The 6,121-nt window shown below is 45.5% G+C and overlaps 1 pseudogene; it reads left to right on the top strand.

Annotated features, from left to right (window-relative positions):
• Positions 1 to 3,631: 3,631 nt before the first annotated feature.
• On the top strand, positions 3,632 to 4,483 carry LOC101706260 (centriole, cilia and spindle-associated protein pseudogene; annotated as a pseudogene).
• The last annotated feature ends 1,638 nt before the right edge of the window (positions 4,484 to 6,121 follow it).

The raw sequence follows: 6,121 nt of genomic DNA, 5'->3' as shown, positions 1-6,121 counted from the left end.
TTCTGTATTCTAATTGTGAGGTTGATACTTGTTACTTTTTCTTTTTTTTTTTTTTTTTTTTTTTTTGGTATGGGAGATTGAACTCAGGACCTTGTGTTGCGAGGCAGATGTGGTGCCACTGAGCTACATCCCCAGCCCAGTACACTTGTTACTTTTACCACCATTTTTCTTTTTCCCATTTTAAAAAATTTTCTTGGTATAAAAATATTAACATATATTTATTCATAATAATACTAAGGACATTTTGGATTCTCCCCTGATTGGGGATGTCATAACTAAGGCTACTCTGGCCAGTCCTGCTGCTGAATCTAGGTGCTGTAGTATAAATACCCAGAATGGAAATGCCTACATCATAAAGGATGAGTATGCTGGGGTTTAGAAACTATGGTTACATTTTCCGCAAGTTCATAGTCACTTGAGTAGTGGTAAAAGTTTGTTGCTCCTTATCTTGGTAGATATCTGATATTAATATATCTAGCCCCTTGATGAATAGGACTGTTATCTCTGTTATGCCAAATAAAGGAGTAGAAAGCTGATGTGTAATTAGTGTGTATTAGTTACACAGGAAAATGGGTTTATCGCATAGGCATGCGTGCCCTGTAACACACCTTCCTCCTTTCCACCCCTTTCAGCCTCTTCCCCCCCTTCCCCTCACCCTCAACTCCCTTCCTCCTAACTCTCCCTTTGTACTTCCTTCTTGTCTCTTTTCTCGGGTCCACATATGATAGAAAACAGTGCACAAAACCAGGATAACCACCCCTCCCCACTTTCAATAAAGCACAAAGGTGACAAAGCCTACCTAAGGAAAGCTCTTATTTCAAATAGAAAAATATATACTCACATCTATGCATATATATTTGGAGTCACTATATTACTGCACTAGATACACACATCCCTGTAATTAAGTCACTCACTCTAAGCTGACTTTCTCTAAGGCTCCTCCTAACCAACCTATAAATAGAGGCCCTGGCAAGAACAGGAAGGAGGAAGTCAAACAAAGCCCGCCCAAAGCAATGTTGCCCAGATTAGGGTCTTGTGGCCTGGGATCCATCCAAGACACCCTAGAGAGCCAGTCTGGTTGTGACAAGTTCCAGGGAAGAAGAGTACCTCAAAACCTGATAAATGAAGCTGGAGACAAAGGCCCACAAGTGTCCATCTTTCCAGAGCCCCCTGGCCCCTCTCTGGGGCAGCTTTCTTTCTCCTGTCTTTTTCCTCCTTACAAATAAAGTGTCTTCCTTTGTAAAAACTCCATCTCTTTAGTTCATCACTCATGCTGAGTGTACAATCCCAGTTGGCCATTCATCCCAAAGAAGCAGCAGTCCCCACCCCAGACTCAACAGGGCCAATGGCACATATGAAATCTTTCAAAATTTTGGAAATGGCCTGATAAAATGAGGTCTTTTCTAGTTTGGCGCAGAAACTCAGTTGAATTTTCTTGCCTTCAGCCTCAGACACATTCAGCTCTGCCAGACATGAGGTGCTTAAAAGGGCCAAGAAAATGAGCCTTCTTAGGACCTCCATCTGTGTAAAGGGCTGGGCAGTTCTCAGGGATAATGGGCTTTTATACTCCTCTGGATTCACACACTTCCTGCCCAACTCTAGGGAAATGTATCAGTTTGGCCACACGGGGGGAGTTGTATGTGAGAAAACAGCAGGTGTGTGGCTGTGTCATTGCCAGCAATCCCAGCAGTAAACTCATTCCCCAGCTTGGTCCTGGAAGGGCTGCAGGCAGTGCCCGCCTAGGCTCTCCCTGGGTCTCAACAGCTAGCACAGTAGCTGCAAGTAAAACCTGGGGAACAAACCTGGACCTGAGCCTTGGCCGTATCTGTGCAGATCACAAATGGGATAGTGTCAGCAATACCTTAGGCCTTTGCTGCTCTGCTCCAGGAATTTCTATTTGAAGTTTGAAGGCCCAGAGAAGGAGTTGGTGATGCAACACTTGGGCACACTCTGGGCCCAGCTGGAGCACTCAGATGCCTGCAGGGGCCGGACCCTGAGTGGGAAGAGGAGCCAGAGGATGTGAGGAAAAGAAAGTGCAGGTCAAGCTCCCCTGTAAAGCATTCTAAACATTCATGTTTGCAGAGGCTGAAGCAGGTGGGTTAGAGTCCTGTAGGCACTGAGCTTGTAGCTCAGAGAAAGGAATCCTGGCATTCAAAGTAGGATGAGGAAGAGCAAGCGTACATGTGGAGAAAGCTGCCTTCTTTCCATCTATTCATTCATTTAGCAAATCATCATTTCTCACTGTTCCAGGGCCTGGGAATACAGAACTGAATACAACTGAACTGGGAAACATAGTCCCTGCTGTCATGGAACTTGCATTGCAAGAGGTGAGACATGACTGACAAATTCAAATTAGGGAGTGCTTTAATTATTGTAAAACAGGGGGACTGGATAGAGAAGGGCTGCCTTGAGGGTATAGGAATGATGAGATATGAAGGTAGAGGGAAGACACCTTGAGAAGATGAAAGGACAAAAAGGCATTTATGTGTGGTCTGGCTTAGGAGTAGGGTTGCACTTGAGATAAAAGGGTAAGTGTGAAGGCCCTGTGGCAGGAACTAGCTGGGCAATTCTGCAGTACAAGGAAAGTATAGTGGGCAGGGGATTTAGCTCAGTGGTTTCGCTGCCTGCTGCACAAGCACAAGGACCCGAGTTCGATCCCTGGTACTAAAAAAAAAGTAAAGAAAAGAAAGAAAATGATAGAAAGTGTGGTTGGATGTGAGTGAAAAGGAAGGAAAATGAAGGTGAAGATGAAAGAGAAAATAGAGGATGGAGGATGGGGAAGGCTCTTTAAGAGAGAAGAGAAATTTAAATTTTATTTTAGGTTCACATGGAATTTTTCAGTTGAGCATGACATAACTGGCAGAGTTTTAAAGAGTCATCGAGCAACTCTGTGGAAGTTTGAGGTGGGTATAGGCTGGATCTTCTAGGCTGGAACCTTCCTGATCACTCTGCAGGAAGAAGAGTGTTCTCCTTGTTCTGACTGCTCTGTAGCCCAGGACCCCTCACCAATCCCCAGGAGAATGGACTCCCTGGGGGACAGCATAGTCCCCCCAGGGGAACCATTCCTAGTTGGGCCCCTGGATCAGGGGTTGGCCCCACACCCAGTGTTGCAGTGTCAAAGCCTTACCTGTGACATGAGAAATAGGTGTTTGTAAGGAACTTAGGCACCTGCCAAGTTCCCTACACAGCTCTGTCTCAAGGGAGCCACAGAAGAGGCAGCGACTGGGTGTCCTGGAATGACAGTAAGCAGGAAATGTGGGTATGCTGTGGGCATCCTTCTGATTACTAAGGATTGTTCACCATCTGTTGTATCCTGAAACACACCCACCCTGAACTGTCTCTGAACTCCACTCCTTTCCTGTAGCTGGGATCTCCTAACTCCCTGATCCCTCATCACTGCTATGTGTGTATTGGTTAGTGTTCCCTAAAGAAACAGAGTTAATATAAAATATATGTATAATTACACAAAGAATTTACTAGGTAGGCTTACAGGATCAGAAGTCAAAGATTCCTGCCCCTCCCTCCCCCTCCGGGGACAGGGCTAGAGTTTGAACTGTGCAGAGGGCCTGGCCATGGGGTGATCTCTGCATCATGAGTTCCCCGGGCAATGTATTCTGAGCGGCGTGGCACCATGTCCCCGGGTAGCGGGGTCAAGAGCAAGTACATGAAGTGCTACCGGGAGCCGACCTGGGATCAGCACGCGTCCTGCTACCACGAGCTGGTGCGCTACCCCCTGGGACACCGGCTGCTGGAGCAGGCACACGGGCCCAGGCTGTGGGACTCCTGGGGCCCTGACGGCTCCTTGGATGGCTCGGCCTCACCAGCGGCAAACCCCTCACCCCAGTGTGCGTCTGCCTCACCCATGGAGGCCCCGGGAGGCTGGGGAGCAGGGCACAGAGGCCCCAGAAGCCATGGAGGCCCCGGAGGCTGCAGAGGCCAGGGGCTCAGAGACCCGGGACCAGCAGGACACTGAGCTGCCAGAAGCACTGCCAGTGGAAGAAGTAGGAGAAAAACCCAAACAACACACCGAAAAGGAAGAGACAGACAGGCTACCCACCAGTGTCAAACCTGGACAGCAGCCGAGTGCCTTATTTGCCAGAGGAAACAGGAAAGCCCCCAAAAGTCCCCAGAGGTCATTGAGTAAAATAAAAGAAACCAAGCACCCCTTTGCTCTTTACATCAGGGGAGAAAGACAGTCACTGGGAGCCAGAAGACCCACAGTGTCTGGGCATCTGCCCCTGTGCAGGAGATTCATGAGTCAGCATTACGAGCCAAGAGCAGAAGACAGGTGGAGAAACGGAGACTGACTGCACAGCGGCAGTGTGCCCACTCAGCGGATGTGGGGAAACACAGAAGGATCAAGGCCTTCACAGGATCTTTGGCACATAACCCTTGGGTGACCGGGTACATGCGATGCTACTCGGCCAGGGCACAGATAAGAAGACAAGATGAAAACTATTACACCAGAGTGGACATAGGCTGAAGAAACCAACTGGTTATGCAAGGCTTTTCTGTGGGAATTTTCAAAGATTATTTTGTTTTGATGAATATTGGTCACCTACCTCGGCAGTAGGGCAGACAATTGAAGCCATAGACATGTGGTTATTTATGAAGACAAGTCCCTAAACCTCTGATGTTCTTGGAAGAGTTTTGTTTTAAAGCATCTTAATCTTTTAATATACTGACATCAAATGCCTTTAATTGGCTACAGATGCCTACCATCCCATGTCCTCTACAAGGAAGGTGGAGCCCGTTATCATCCTGCTCCCAGTGACTTCAGATGCCATGGTAGTAAGATCATTCCATCCTCCAACATAAGACTCATTTTTACTCACTTCGGTGTACTTTTCCTTGTGAAAAAGTATCAAAGAATTTTTAATGAAACTGGAGCTTCGGTAGATCCTGAGAAGTCAAACTTGTATTTTAGTTCACATCACTTTCATGTAGATTGTGATATTTAAAAATTATCTGGGCTGGGTGAGGATCCCTTATTCTCTTTACATTATCCTCTAGGCACTTAATAGTGTAATAGTTCAGAAACATTCCAGTAAGTGAGTGGCAGTGCAATCTGTGTGTAGAGTAGTAATGAAGCTTTTTTTGAGTCAAAGAGTGTCACAGTTTCTTAATTGCAAGATTTATTTTTTAGCACACACAAGGTACAGTCTGGTCTTTTGACATGCACCTGCTGTGGACTTTTGCCTCTTCTGTAACAGCTGGCCATGACATTGGGAACTTAAAATCTGAAGTTATAGGGATGGGGATTTAGCTCAGTGGTTTCACTGCCTTCTGAGCAAGCGCAAGGACCCGAGTTTGATTTCCGGTACCAAAAACAAACAAACAAAAATCTAAAGTTATATGTAATGCACTGAGATTGTTTGGTCCATGGAGGGGGCGCAATAGTAAGACACCCATTAGGGGTGTTTCCCACCCCCACCCCATCCTCTTCCTGTCTCTACTTTTTCTTCTGAAGAACTCAACAAAGTCTTGATGATGTACAATATTCATACATTAGGTTGAATACATTACTATTTGATTCCTGGCTGGTAGATCTTAGCTCAACCTTAACAAGAGAGGGGTGCAATGTGTAAATAGTGCTTCTTCCCTTTAGTACAGCTGCTTTTTGGGTAGAAAAATTGTTTTAGAAAAAGACTGGTTTCTCATCAAATGGGAGTGTTCTCCATCCTGCCCAAGAACATCTCCTAGAAGGATTTGTGCTAAGTTCTTTCAAGTTCAGAAAGGTACCATGCCTGTGCCCGCTTAGTGTCTGAAAATGTGTGGATGAAAATTTGGTGTTAGGTGTGAGGTTGAGCTTATTCTTGATATTTTTACTCTGAGACTTTGAAGTATGCTAATTTTCAGAACACAAGCTGGTTACATTTCACATAAAACTGTTACATTGTCATCTTGTAACTGTTGAGCTTTAAAGATGCATACTGAAGGATTGTGACGGTTTAAGAAAAAAAACCTTTAAAATATTTGTGAATTTTTGCATAGTCCCTTCATGTACAGAGTTCTAGTCATTGAGATGTAGCTTTAATGAGAAAATTCTACATACTGTCCAATATGACCTTGCTCATAATTCTGGTGGATTGTGGTGCTAATCTTCATAAGTCTGCACACT

This window comes from Heterocephalus glaber, unplaced genomic scaffold (genome assembly GCF_053883595.1).
Source record: "Heterocephalus glaber isolate CG9 unplaced genomic scaffold, H.glaber_assembly_v1.0 deba00001673, whole genome shotgun sequence".
Classification (NCBI taxonomy): Eukaryota; Metazoa; Chordata; class Mammalia; order Rodentia; family Bathyergidae; genus Heterocephalus; species Heterocephalus glaber.
Note: the sequence above shows the minus strand (reverse complement) of the source record. Positions and strands in the feature narration are given on the sequence as shown.